General features: G+C 42.1%; 1 long non-coding RNA gene across 1 annotated transcript; it reads left to right on the top strand.

Moving 5' to 3' along the window:
- The first annotated feature begins 3849 nt into the window (after positions 1-3849).
- LOC123521887 lies at positions 3850-11694 on the top strand. Its single transcript, XR_006680228.1, has 4 exons — positions 3850-3996; positions 7419-7578; positions 7674-7918; positions 11440-11694. It is a non-coding gene; the product is annotated as an uncharacterized LOC123521887 (long non-coding RNA).
- The last annotated feature ends 1825 nt before the right edge of the window (positions 11695-13519 follow it).

Raw genomic sequence — 13519 nt, 5'->3', positions numbered from 1 at the left:
GGGAACTTCTGTTTCTTCCAAGGGCCATTTAGATGTTTATAACATTATTTGTCGGCCATACTGGCCAAACATTTGGATCATGACTGGAACCACATCTCTTAGGTGAGGCATGTGATGTTAACTGGTATTGATTGTTTCGCTGGTCTTATAGGATCTGCAGGTGGGTCAATACACACAGTGAACTTTGATTGGTCGTAGCTCTAGGAATGCTGATTAATCTGGGAGGAGCTGCCTTCCTGGGTTCTGTAGAGCTCACAAAGCAGGGTCTAGCACACAGCTGTGAAGCAATCGGGATGGGAATCGAACAACCCTGAGCTTGACTCCCAGCATCTCTGCTTACCAGTTGAGGGAGCCTCTTGCCCTTCCTGTGCCCCATTCTTCTTATGGGTGATGGTAAGAGAAACAATGACATTTGCTTCATTTTTATAGTAGCTGTGAGGGTTATACCAACCACTGGAAATAATGATCATGTTTGGTAAATTAGAGGATCGGTGAAAATGAGAGAGCCCTGCAGTGAGATGGGTGGGCCTAGTAGCCACAATACCGATGATCTTGAAGATGGCCAGGGCACCATTTCATTCTGTTATAAAAGGTCATGATTCATGGCCAACTCAATGGCGGCCAACAGCAGCAGCCTTGCTGCTAAACAAATAAATCGGCTTGTGTATGGCTCTGAAAAGCATTGCTTCTCACGGAAAGAAGAGTCAGATATTAATTGAACCTCCGCAGAGCTGGAATGGCTAATGTCATTCCATAGTCAGCTTTGATTTGTAATTGCATGCTGAAAATAGGAAACATTAATTGAAATGACCCACAAATGCATGTGCTAACTGCACAAAAGTTCCATTGAAACTAAACATCTCTTTGTAGTTGGAATGGCTCTAATGACAGTACAGTCTTCATTCAAACTGTAGCTTCAAAATGTTTCTGTAGGAATCATTTGTTTCCATCCCTGCCCCCTCCCCGCCCCCCCCAACCCCCCAGGAATGCTTATAAAGAAATGCCCATAGCCTAGTGCGTTATCTGGTGTTTCGTTTTAAACATTCACACTTGGATTAAAGTACAACATCACCGACATTTTACACTGTCTAGTGTTGTATAGTAGAGGCTAAATAACTAGCTGTGGGAAGAAAATAACCTCACTAGAATTCGAGGGCTACGTTTCTAGATTTTGTGCCCATCTTTCAATCTTCCGTGCTGTTAGTGTGTCCTCTTGCTAAATGGGAAAGATTTGAAATTGTTTGCAGTCACAAGTGAGAGAAGAAAAGAGATTTTCATTTAACAGATCGCCTCTCTCTTATCTCTTGGTCTTGCCTCCCAGACTGTCTGTCTGTCTCTGGAAAGCAAAGTCAATAAAAATGATTAGAGCCAGCATCTCACAAATGTACACCTTTAAACCATGAAGCAATAGTGCTGTGCAGGAAATATTTTTCTGACCTTTTCAAATTGCACCCAACTGTCTTGGGAATTTCTCAGTGACTAGAAGTAATAAGGTTGAATCCGTTTTACTGGCTGGCTTCAAATTTAGTTCCTCCAAAGCTCCAACTTTATCTATTGTGTGCATCTTGGCCTTGGCTTCCATTCAGCATGGGAATCCATGCATCTCATCTTTTCCCCCCTGAAGTCTCAGGTTTTGCTAAAGGATCACACTGTGGAACCTATAACCATAACAACTCTCCACTTACTGCACCCCCTTGAAAAAACAACGTAACAGCCCAGGAATCTAAGAAGTTATGTTTCTTTGAGAAGCTCTCTTGCTGACTCTCATTAGCTTTTAGAATATTTCTCTCTGTCTGACATCTCACACAGAGATGTTTATACCTGCGTGATTTCTGCTGCAGTAGTCTTCATTCAATAAAAGGTTTTTGGGTTGGGGGGGGGGGTCCTGTCCCCACTTAATTCTATCACTTGTTCACTGTGGAATATTAAAGTGGCAAAAAAAATCTATGCATTTCTTGTTGTGTTACATTGATACCCCCACCCTGTGAGTCTAAAGGCAATGGCTGTCTTCACCCAGCCAGGAAGGGAGCCATCCACGTGTGATGTGGAACAAGGCGGCTGAGTGGCCCCGTTCTTCACCAAGTTCCCTGAAAGAGAACAGGAAACAGAAGTTGAGGATATGTTTCTTGACCTCACGAAGTGTTGGATGCTGGCAAGTCTGCACAAGGAGTCACAAGCTTGTCTTTTCATATTTGGAGCATATCCTTGCCAAATGTGATTCTGGCCAGATACAGGTGTTTCCTCATTTTTTGAACGTGCCCAAGTCCGTGGCATACTCTTCTTCATTGCTCCATCCTTTTACCTTGGGCATTGCCTTCTGGAGGTACTATTAGAACTGACTAATTGCATGTGGAAGGTCCTGTGAGCTCCTGGAAGCTCCAGTGACACTCCGAATCTCTTTCTGGCTTAGAAGACATTCGGGGACTAACAACTCCTAGGAGAAGAAAATCTTTTTGGAGTTGCTTATTAAGAGCCTGTGTTTGCCAGCACACTTATTGTCATTTTTGATCATCATAAGCTATTTGGCTTTGTACACATTAGATCATTTCAAATACCATTATCCATTAAAATAGAACTGGGGAAGGAGTAGATTTTTTTTTTTAATTAACAGCAATGCATTTTTCTCTGAAATGAGTAGATTTATATCAAAGTTCACCTTCATACTATAATTTAATTTTCCTACTAGACATTTGGAACATGGCTTGTGTAAAAAGGAGATCAAAATGTATATGTCCAAGAATATTTGTTGTTTTTTCAAAGCTTCTAATTTGTCATTTGAAATCCAATCCAGCTTGATGTAAAAATCACAGTCTGTGTAGGGTGAGCGACCATGTATTAATGGGGGTGTTTGGGCAAATTTGCAAAATCAAGTTTACCCAATCTTCTCTTAGTGTTTTTTTATCACCAGGTGTGGAAGTGTGAAGATTTTTCAGGTGAGGTAATTAAAGCATGTCTTGTGCGAAAACTGAGCAATTGTGTTCCTGAGAGCTTGTTAATGCCAGGTGGGTGTGTATTTGCTCTGTGGACCTGTCCATGTACGACAGGACATTGTCCATGTATGAGGGTGGATTATAACTTGAATTGGGATTCCAAAGCCAAATGGATCTCAGTTTCCCCCTATGGCCGTGAATCACCCCTTAGTAAATTGAATGCTAAGTTATAGTCATGAACCCTTTCAGCCAAGAAGGTAAGCATTACAGTGAGTGCCTTTTTAAGAAATCCTCTTCCTATCTCCCAGGACGTGGAGGTAGAATCAATCAGTGCCCAAGCCTTCTGTGACAAGTAGGGAAAAGAAAGGAAGTAGTGCTGCGACCTATTTGTATTTGGGTTATTTTGCTCTGCTGGGTGATCTTCTGGTTTTAGGAACAGTTGGGTTATTAACCAAGAACTTTCAGATAGGAAGGCACAAGAGCAAGGAGAAGCTTCACGAGCAGGCTGTGAGTCAGCTGTTCCTTGTGAGTAAGTGCCATTGACCTGGGGTATCACACATGATAACATAAGTAGCCTCACTTAATCTCCTCAGGAGCCCAGTGAGAGAGATGCCAATATCCTTGTTGGACACCGGGAAAGTGTAGCTTTAGAGAAGTTAAGAACTGAGTTTGTTAGTCAGTTACAGGGGCATTATTTGAGGACCCCAGTCTTTACATGTTGAACTCATTGGATTTTTCACTTTCCCCCTTTCTCCTCCTTCTCATTTCCTTTCTCTTTCTCTTTTCTCAAAGAAAATGGAATGAGGCCTGTTTGTTAGGTTGTTAGGGTGCTGTCCTCTGAGGCCACCTGCAGCCCCCAGTGTCAGATGACCCAATAAGCAAGGCCAGCACTGGCTTTCTTGTGTTTAGTTACAAATTTTGCCATGAATATCTTTGCTTTTTTGTTTTTTTGGTTCACGGCATCCAAGATTCGTGTCTCTCCCAACTCCACAGCACCTCCCTACAGAATCAAAGCATCTTTTCAAACTTGCAGTTCCTAACAGGGATGGAACAATCAGTAAACAAGGTAAGCACAGGCTTACTGGTGCTTGCTTATAATTTCTGATATAGCATAACCCCTGTGAAGCTGTTCACTACAGATTAGTCAGTAAGCATAATTAAGACTGTGCTTCTCGCGCTTGTTAGGTAAGCTATACCTGGCAACACAGCTTTGTTTCTGGTCCGTCATTCCAGCTGCTAACAGTAGGACTACTTATTGAATTATTGCACAAGTGGGATAGGAGCTAAGGGTTTCTGGCTGGTATATGATGTTATCACATTCTTTTTGTGTTACCTGAAAATAATAACACAGGTGGCAGAGGATGGTGATTCTACGATGTCATTACAAGCCCACATTGAATTTTGCCTAATCAATCTTTTGGCTGTGCCAATACTTTTCCAGGGTTAACAAGAAGAAAGAATAGAGTCGGGGAAGTAGGTGTTTCCGAGTATATGTTAGATGCTCACCTAGTGAAACCCATGCTTCATGGAAAATTATATGTTTCTCATTCAGGATTCCTAGGTAATCAGATACCTTTAAATCACTAGCTAAGGCCTTTTCTTCCATTTGCCTCAGAATATCGATATAACCAGCATAAACAGTTTTGATGGCCAATGCAGACTTGTAATTGTGGCATTAGCTCAGTGAAGATATGGTTGCATAGGGATTCAATTTCACTCTGAAATCAATGCTCAATATACTGCAATTTGTTTCTCAGGGAAGGGGCTTGGTTATTTATTCCAGGTATAATGGGCTTCTTGTGTTACCATAGCATCCCTGGGCTCCTCATTCCAAAGCCACATGAGACCTCAGGCCTCCCTAGGCCTATCAGAAGGCAGAGCAGGGATTCAAAAGTAAGGAGAGTGATCGAAGCTCAACAGCTTCATTGCCAGTATTCACGGCATATGTAAGGGTAAATCAAACAGTATTGCTACAAATTCCAGAAGCTTCTACGAACCCAAAATATCAAACTATGATGCTATTTTTTTGTAGCACACCTTCCATCTAGATCCATGCACTTCTGAAGGTGACCTTCTCTCCAAACTTTCCCCAAAGAAATCTCTGGGGCTTGATGGATGCGGCATGAAAACCACAGTTTTGGCATCCTTCAACTCAAATTGTGTTGTTTTAAACTACTCCTGAGTATTGGGACTAAAGAAGACTAAAATGGGGCAGGATGGGGCTGTGAGGTGGACAGGGTAAGAATTCACAATGGAATTCTCAAGGGACAGTTCTTGCTACACCAAACACCACCCCACCCCCACCACCCCGCCAAAAAACCCAAAAAAACAAAACAAAGGAGCTGGTTTATAGTCAAGGTGGAGAACAAAATTTCTCCTTGCAACGTTTCTGGCCTTTTTCTCACCAATGTAGTTTTCAGTTTTCTTAAAATTTCATATTAAGCCCCTGTGATTCTTGATTCTTCGGTGTCCTTTGATAAAATGTGTCAAGATTTTCCTTTTGGAAATCCCTCCCATAAACCGTTGAATCGATCTCTTTGTTTCGAATGGAGCGGGCGCAGCGGATCCCCTGAAAAGGCACTGTTTCAGTTGGACATTCTTTTTGAAAGCCTCCCAACGAGAGGAAGACCAGGGTCTAACTGAGAGAATCCATCTGCACATCAGAAACATTTTATTTGAAATGACCCCTAGCAGCTATCCTTTCTGGCCTCTCCTCAGCTGTCTTTGCACCGTGAGTGTTCTGAAACTAGGTCTGCATCTCACTTGAAATGAAATTCTCAATGTTTTTGAATGCACCCCCGGAAAGGCATCATGGTTTCAGAGGTGAATATGATATCAAGGTCTCCCTCCCCTATAGCTCAGGAGTCCTGGTGAGGCATCACGGTTAGGGACCGGGCTGTGCCTCACACCAGCTGCTCCTCAGGTGAAAGACCTGGCTTTTTATTCCCACTAAAGTCTCAGAAACTCACAACAGCATTTCTACTCTGTCCTGCAGGGTCACCTCGAGCCACTCTCCACCCAGTGGCCGTGGGTTTGCTGTTCTGGTTTACTCCTAGAGCTTGGGAGGGGCCGGAGGACTTATCTTGACTATCCTTGTTCTTTCAGGACAAAGTTCTTTCTTTGTGCTTTGCACAAGGCTTGATGGATCCCCACTCTTATCCGTGTTGGAAATAACCTCAAAAGAATAGAAACAGAAACAGCGGTAAAATGATATACTATTCTGGAACTACTGGCCACGCCCATGGTCCATCCTCAACACGTGGCTTTCCATGACTGTCGGAAGGAAGGGGCAGGAGAGCAATCCACTCTGTGTCCGTACTTTCAGTCGAGGGGCATCTGCCTGTGTGCCTGGGGTATACCGGTAGCCTCTCCTTACTGTCACCACTGTAGCAGTCTGTATTTTTCCTTATTTGGAGCCTTGCTGATACCCGGTGGGACTCCCTGCCCTGGGCAAGGCAGCGCATCCCTAGAGACCTAGGACGCCATATGAGAGCCAGAAATAACAACATTGGGATACACGTTAAACCCATACCTGGACTGATGGAATTTCCAGACTGCCTTTAGAAATTTTTAGGAGCTCACCAGTTTTCTTTGCAGTGTTTATCTTTGGTGTTAAAGCGATGCCCGCAGAAGCTTAAACTAGAGAAAGCTTGATCACAGTGGTCCCACCTCTTGTCTTAAGTCTTCATTTCCTTGCCTCAGGCATTGAGGAAATGATTGAAAAAATGACCCCCTCTTAGACTACCGGACAAGTAAACAACTATCATGAGATTTTGACACTCTCTTTAGAAACATTAATGTTTTATCATATCTGCCTACATAAATATATCACAGATCAGCTTTATAACAATGCCCAGGACGTCTTCATGTTATTAAAATTAAATCACTTTGAGTGAGCCCATGAAATAAGTGTATCTCTCTCTTTTTAGCTTCTAAACAGAATGCATCACTTTCGACATCAGAGGTGGTGGGGGTTCATGGTCTTTGTTTATGGTTGCAGCATTTGCATGGGTCTTAGGTTATTTTTATTTTTATCATTGGCGTTCATGAAGACTTAACCATAAGCCCTCTAATTTTCCAGGGGAGGGAAAAAAAAGGTTGATTTATTGAATGGCTGCAGCAGCAGAAGAAGATCAATCTGACATTGTCAGTTAATCGTAGAGAATAAAACACATTCATAATTAGAAGAGAAAGGGACTTTCCTTGCTCATTCCAGTTTATAACAAAAAGCCCCTCGCGCCAAAGTGTCTTAGAAAATAATGCATTCAGACTGAGTCGAATTACTGCCTAGCAGATTCTATTTATCTGTAGCTTAAAAAGCAGCTGCGTTTTTGTAAAAAAGCAATGAATGTGGCAGTCCTACTTAAAGGTAGGAGAAAAAGAACACCCCTTGTTTTGTAATAAGGGGATTTTCAATTTAAAAGAGAGAGCGAGCCTGTTGTGTGAAGTACGGTTATTACATTGACTGTATTCTATCTCGCCCACCAGGAGGCAAATAATGAAGGGGCCAGGGATGGAGGCCAGTGCTCTGAGGGTTATCTCCCAGCCTCAGATGCTGGATAAGTCGAAGGAGGCAGAATCGCTTTTGGATGACATTCAGGTCGGAGTGATTATTTGGAAGAGAAAAAGCCTGCCTGTTCTTTCTAAGGTAAACAGTTCATTTCATCCGTCAGCTGCATGTTTCACTATAAAATATGGTTATATAAAGATATCAGTAAATGTACCTTAAAAAAATCATTTTAGGTCGATGACTGCCCCCCTGACACTGCCCATGCATTGATGAATTCTTCGAAACCTGACTTAAACAAAGGAGGCACTTGGGGCCCCCACCACACCTAAAGCCACGCTTTGAAGGATCTGCCAAGCTCACTTTTAATCATGAGAAAGAAATTACCCACACGGAGTCAGCAGAAAATGAGAAAGGAGAGCTCGTGCTGCGAATAATTCCAGCAAGTGCCAAGGGGCTAGTTGAGGAATGGCTTCATGAGGTGAATATCTTTAGCTTGTACTTAGGGTTTGGTTAGCGTATAATCATTTTCTCTTGTAGGAGCGATGGCTATCCTAAGTGCATTTCCTAACTAAAGAGTGTGCAGAGAATGTATCAGGATGTGGACAGATTTAATATCCATGTCGTCCGCGTTGTTATTTATTCTTGCTAATTTTCCATTTGCTAATGTGCCATGATCAATTTCCGTGGAAGGGCTCTCCTCGAGCCAGTGACTGTTAAGAGCTGTATGTCTTTGTGTGTATCCCTGTGCGTTCCTGTCTGGCAATTTCTGTCTCGTCTATGTACATGCCCTTGTTCTTGTCTCTGGTGTGATCCCAGTGTGGGAGCCTTGTCCAGCGTATGGAATTTCAGACGTGGGCTGAATTTCATTTGAATTTTGGACTAGCAAACAAAGAAGAAGAATGTGCCCCATCATAAGTTTTCCATTTATAACAAGGGAGGGGAAGGGGGGTCTATGACAAGGCTAACTTTTTCCTTTGGGAAAAGCATGATTCAAATTAAACAACATTTTCTGTGTGAAACGAGTTTAAAGGTCTCTCCTCTCCTTTTTCTTTCCCTCTTTCTGGTTTAACTCCCTCATGATTGCTTTTCCGGCGAAGAGTCTTCCTATCCCGACTCTAGGTCCGTGTTCTTCTCAGTTCCTCTTCCTTTGTCTAAAGATTGATGCCAAGAAAAGACATTTTTTTAAATTTCCAAACCTCATTACTCACAAGATAAGATTCATCCTTTAAAAAAAAGTTACTCTTTTATGCCCAAAAGCATGTCTCTGGATAAAAGCAAATACTTGACTGTTCTTCAAGTAAGGATAATTTCAAGAAAGGAGGGAGAAAGGAAGCAAGCGGTCCTTTATGAGTGGCCCCTGCTCTGTGTCAGTCTCTGATGGCCCAGTAGAGCCACTCGGGAGGAACAGCAGCAAAAATGCCCAGGCTCCCTGTTGAGTCTCTCTTTTCCCAAGCAAAAGTGTGACTAGACATTCTGAAGTGACCTCACAGTACTGGTCAAATGACATCAGGCCCTAGACAGGGAATACAGCATCCCAGAGGGCACGCAGCTGCTCTCCCATTTGTACATGTCCCGCCGACATCCTCACGTTGCAGGATCTGATGTAGCCGAGCCTCTTTCTGCGGTTCTGTGACGGGGCGAAAGGAAAAGGACCGAAACAGCTGCGGAACAAGGTTATTCTTGCCAATGACAAGGTTAGGGCTCTTCCATTCCTTCCTGAATGAAGGAAGAGGTGTAGGAAGGGTGTTGAGGCAGCTGGAGGTGGGGGGAGAGGTGGAGTTGGGGAGATGGAAAGTAGAGGCAGGTGAGCAGCTGTGTTTATTTTAATACATATCATTTAACCCTCGCCTAAAAACAAATTGGAGAGGTTTGGGAGTGCATTAATCTGGACCCAATTAGCATGTCTTTCTCCTTCAAAAGTGCAACCTGAGATTAATGAATATAAACTAGAGTTTCAGATGCAGTGCTTAAGTCATTTGCATGTTTCATGCATGATAATTGGATTTATGTATGCACTTCCTTTCATTTAACTCTTTCCAGTCTTCCCTTTGCAATTCCCATAAATCAAGATTTCATTATAATCCCAGTAGCCTTTCTGAAGAAATAGCTTGCCTAGACATTACTCCTAATAAGTATCTCAAGTCTTGTTTCTTTTACTTGAATGTGAATGATACATTCTCTTTCAAAGGGGAAGGCAGTGCTAAATACTTTAGAAATTGGAGAACATGTACCCCAAGTATTATTATCAAAAGACCCTAACCAGAAAAATCAGGGTAACTTATGGCAATGAGTTTTCAGTGATCCTGGATAAATGGCCTTCAGCGTGGCCACTTTCAAGTGTATTGATGATACCAAGAGCCGTGTAAATTTAATTTGACATTAAACATGTTCTTGGATACTGGGCCTGATTTTTTTTTTTTTTTAATGTTATGGAAAGATCTCCATGTGTAGCATTGTTTCGGGCCGAGATCATCTGTTTTTGTAGATGTGGGCGGAGGGATGGCGTTAGCTTTTTTTGAGGGCATGTAGCATGAGCAGTAAGCACTTGTGGTCTCTTAGTGTTCGCTCTCTCTCTAGTTTTCCTTTGTGTTACTTATAGACAAAAGGCTGAATGTTTACACAGTGCAAACAGACCTGCCCCACCCCTGTCTGTCCTCCAATAAAATGCGCACAAGCTGGCAATGGGAATGTAAGAACCCTTCCTGGGAAAGAAGCGAGACGAGAAAGCAGGAGGCTTGAAACCTCCCCGGCTTCAGTTTGTGCCAGTGATTTGTCTGTCTCTTGTCTTTCCTTCTGTGTTTCCAAGTTGCACGTCAAAGTGCTGAGCTTTCTCCCAGGAGTTTCCCCCAGTGTCCTTTGTTTCTGGTGACTTCAATGGTTGATGTGGCTGAGTGTCTCCTACTCTCGTTTCCTGGTCCTTGTAGTTCAGAATGTCGTTGAAGGATACAACGTGGCTAGTTTGTGCTGTCACCTTACGCGTGCTTCCTGTCACTTATGTGTCCTTTGACATGTTCCTCCATGTAGCATGAAATGATTGGTTGGTGTTGGTTAGGTTGTGAAGTCGTGTGAAGAAAATAAGTTTTGCATCCGACCAAGATAAACTCACTCTAGTGCTTTATGGCTTTTTATTCCTATGTGATAGTAATAAAGTCTCATGTAGGGATGGAAGCCATGAAATACATTGTGAAAAATCATCAACTAAGAAGGGGCCATCAGTATAGAACACGTTAGCGTGTGGACATGTGACTGTGATGGAAATGACTTGGTGTATAGCTCTGCTACTTGCTTGGTGTTTCTGTGAGTTTCTTTATCCTTTGGTTTTGACAGATAAGGAATGTAGGTCGCAAGAGTTGATTCATCTTTGTAATCATTGATTTACACATGCATTTGGGTTGGGGAATTTCTGTTTATCATACATTTTTTTTCTCTGTTTTCTATTAACAAATATGCTCTAGGGGAACTATTAACAGCTCACCAGTCTGGTAGGAACCATTCAGTCCTCCTATGCCTTCTTTCTCCAACTGTGTGGTCTTTCTTCTGAAACAAAGAAGAAATAGCCAAATCAGAATTGCCCTCTTGGAATTGTGGTCCAGATTTCTCTACTCCCAAGCTTCACAAATAAATAAATAAAGGTATTCTTTGGATGGGCTACAGATCAACAACTCCTCAGAGCCGCAAGTCCTCTCAGGGGTAATAGAGAAACCACCTGGGTGTTCGAGGAAAGGAGGGCTTCAGAGTGGAGTTGGGTTCTACGTTCCCTGCTATTTAAAATTATTTGACATGGGGCAAATCATGTAAGCTCTGTGAGTGTCTTACCTTATATTTAAAATGGATATGAATCAAACCTACCTTACAGGGCTGTTATGAGGATGAAATGAAGAAATATATACAGTACCTAATAAAATATTTAGCTTGTTTTTTTAAAAAAACACTCATGAAGTACTAGTTTTTCTCCTTTCCCTCTTTCTCTCCCCTGCCTATTCCCTCCTCTTCCTTCAGATGTTAGTCTAAATATTCTTGGATCCAAGCAGCAAGCACCATTCAGCAAAGAAAAAAGACTTCGTCAAGATTATTTCAAATGTGACATAAATACCTAGGTTGGGCCAGTAGTTTATTTTTTTTCAATTGAATGGATTTTAATGTCAACTCTTGGCCTGTATTGTACTATTTTCTGAATGTTTTCTTTTTGCTAGAACTGTCTTAACACTGGCTGTTGACCTATATTCATATTTACTGTTTCTCTGTATTATTTTCAATGAGAATTCTAATAAAAACTATTTCTGATATGGTTTGCCTCTCCATTCTCTTTGCACAATGCACATTTCAGCCAATGCTCTAAAATGGCTGGGCTGCCCCAGGAAGAAACGGTGCCTTCTCCTTAGCCACCCATCCAGCACAAGTGACAAGAGACCCTCACCACCCTCAAAATAACGTGGGGTAGGGAGTTGTATAGTGGGGAATAACGTTAGTGCTGGTACAGTCTTTAAATACCCTATATACTTGAATATAAGCTGACCCGAATATCAGCCGAGATACCTAATTTTACCACAAAAACTGCATTAAAATTGTGCTGAAAAAATGGCTTATACATGAGTATATACTTTATATAGAAATTCTATTTTGACTTTTATTACTCAAGTCTGTCGAATGGCTGCTGATAAGGAAAATACTTTGCAAATATACCAGTGCTGAAACATAGGAAAAAACAAAGCAAAATGACCAAAATAATCTAAGTGTTTATCAAAAACACAAACTATAGAGAAATCATATTTAAAAACATTTTAAAACTCAGTGTTTATCTGAGGCTCTTTCATTAAAATGGAATTTGTTCTTTAAGATGCGTGCTTACTTTGATATCCTCGGCTCTCAATAAACAACAAACATCCTAACTCACTGCCATCTAGTCAATTTTGACTCAGCGACCTGATAGGACGGGGGAGAACTGCTCCTATGGGTTTCTGAGACGGTATCTCTGTATGGGGAGAGGAAGCCCCATCTTTCTCTTGGAGCATCCGGTGGTTTTGAAGTCGTGACTTGGTGGTTAGCAGCCCAACAGATCACCCGCCATGCCAGCAGTACAGATCCCGATTCCTGTGATTAGATACTTGTGATTAAATGAACAGGAAAAACAAGGAGAAAGACAGATGGGGAAAAGGGAATGTGGAAGGGATGGAAATTAAAAAAATAAGTAAATAAAAGGCAATATATCACCATAAGGAATAAGTTGACGAGGTCAGCAGGGCCAACAGATCAGCCTAGTTTAAGAGGTCTGTTAGAGTGCAGTAAGTTTAAGTCGTCAACAGAGTAGATAGTATTGTGCTAGTCATGATAAAAATGGAGTCTGTGGCATAGACCAGAATACTAAGAGCTAGAGCCGAGAATACTCCTTGGAGAGGGAAGTTAGCTTCATGTTGGGATACAGAATGTCAGCCAAATTTCCATAGGCATACGTCAAAAGATTTAAAACTTCATTTGTCAAGGAAGTCAGGAAAACAGAGTGAATGATTCTTGGAAGCTTATCATACACAAGTATTCTACCCTGGAGAACATATTTACTTCTAAATATCTGCACACGTTTCACAGCAGATAGTAGATTTCAGTGGACACACATTAATTAATTTCTGCTGAGTCTCAGTGGGCTATAATTAGCTATTACCCATGTGGGGTAGGATGAGTCTAAGCTGCCAGCCTGCGTGTGGTTCAAAGGATGGCCCGGCTTTTGCCCAGGTTTTTCCCTCCCTCCCTCCCTCCCTCTTGTGTGTCTGTGGTTAAATTCCGACATTTACTGTAACTCTGAGTCAACTGCCAGAAGTGTTTGCGATCAAGTAGGGTGCAGCGTCTCCCAAAAACTGAGAAATGAAACTGTCACCAGACACAGGCATTTTCAGGCCTGATTGACTGGCAGTAAAGAATCTCACTGGATTTCTACGGAAAGTGGATGTCAATGTGTTGGGCAGTCGAGAAGAATGCGTCTATAAAAAGTGAATTCACTCAGCAAGTGACTGGGTAAATCTCTAATCTCATCCGTGGTGCTGGCATGAATAGGAGACAGAGACACATCAGCAAAGAAAGAGTGGGA

The sequence above is a fragment of the Echinops telfairi genome, unplaced genomic scaffold (genome assembly GCF_000313985.2).
Source record: "Echinops telfairi isolate 266 unplaced genomic scaffold, ASM31398v2 ScPeMD7_2;HRSCAF=8, whole genome shotgun sequence".
NCBI lineage: Eukaryota > Metazoa > Chordata > Mammalia > Afrosoricida > Tenrecidae > Echinops > Echinops telfairi.
The sequence above is the reverse complement of the archived record's forward strand: the minus strand, read 5'-3'. Positions and strand labels throughout refer to the sequence as shown.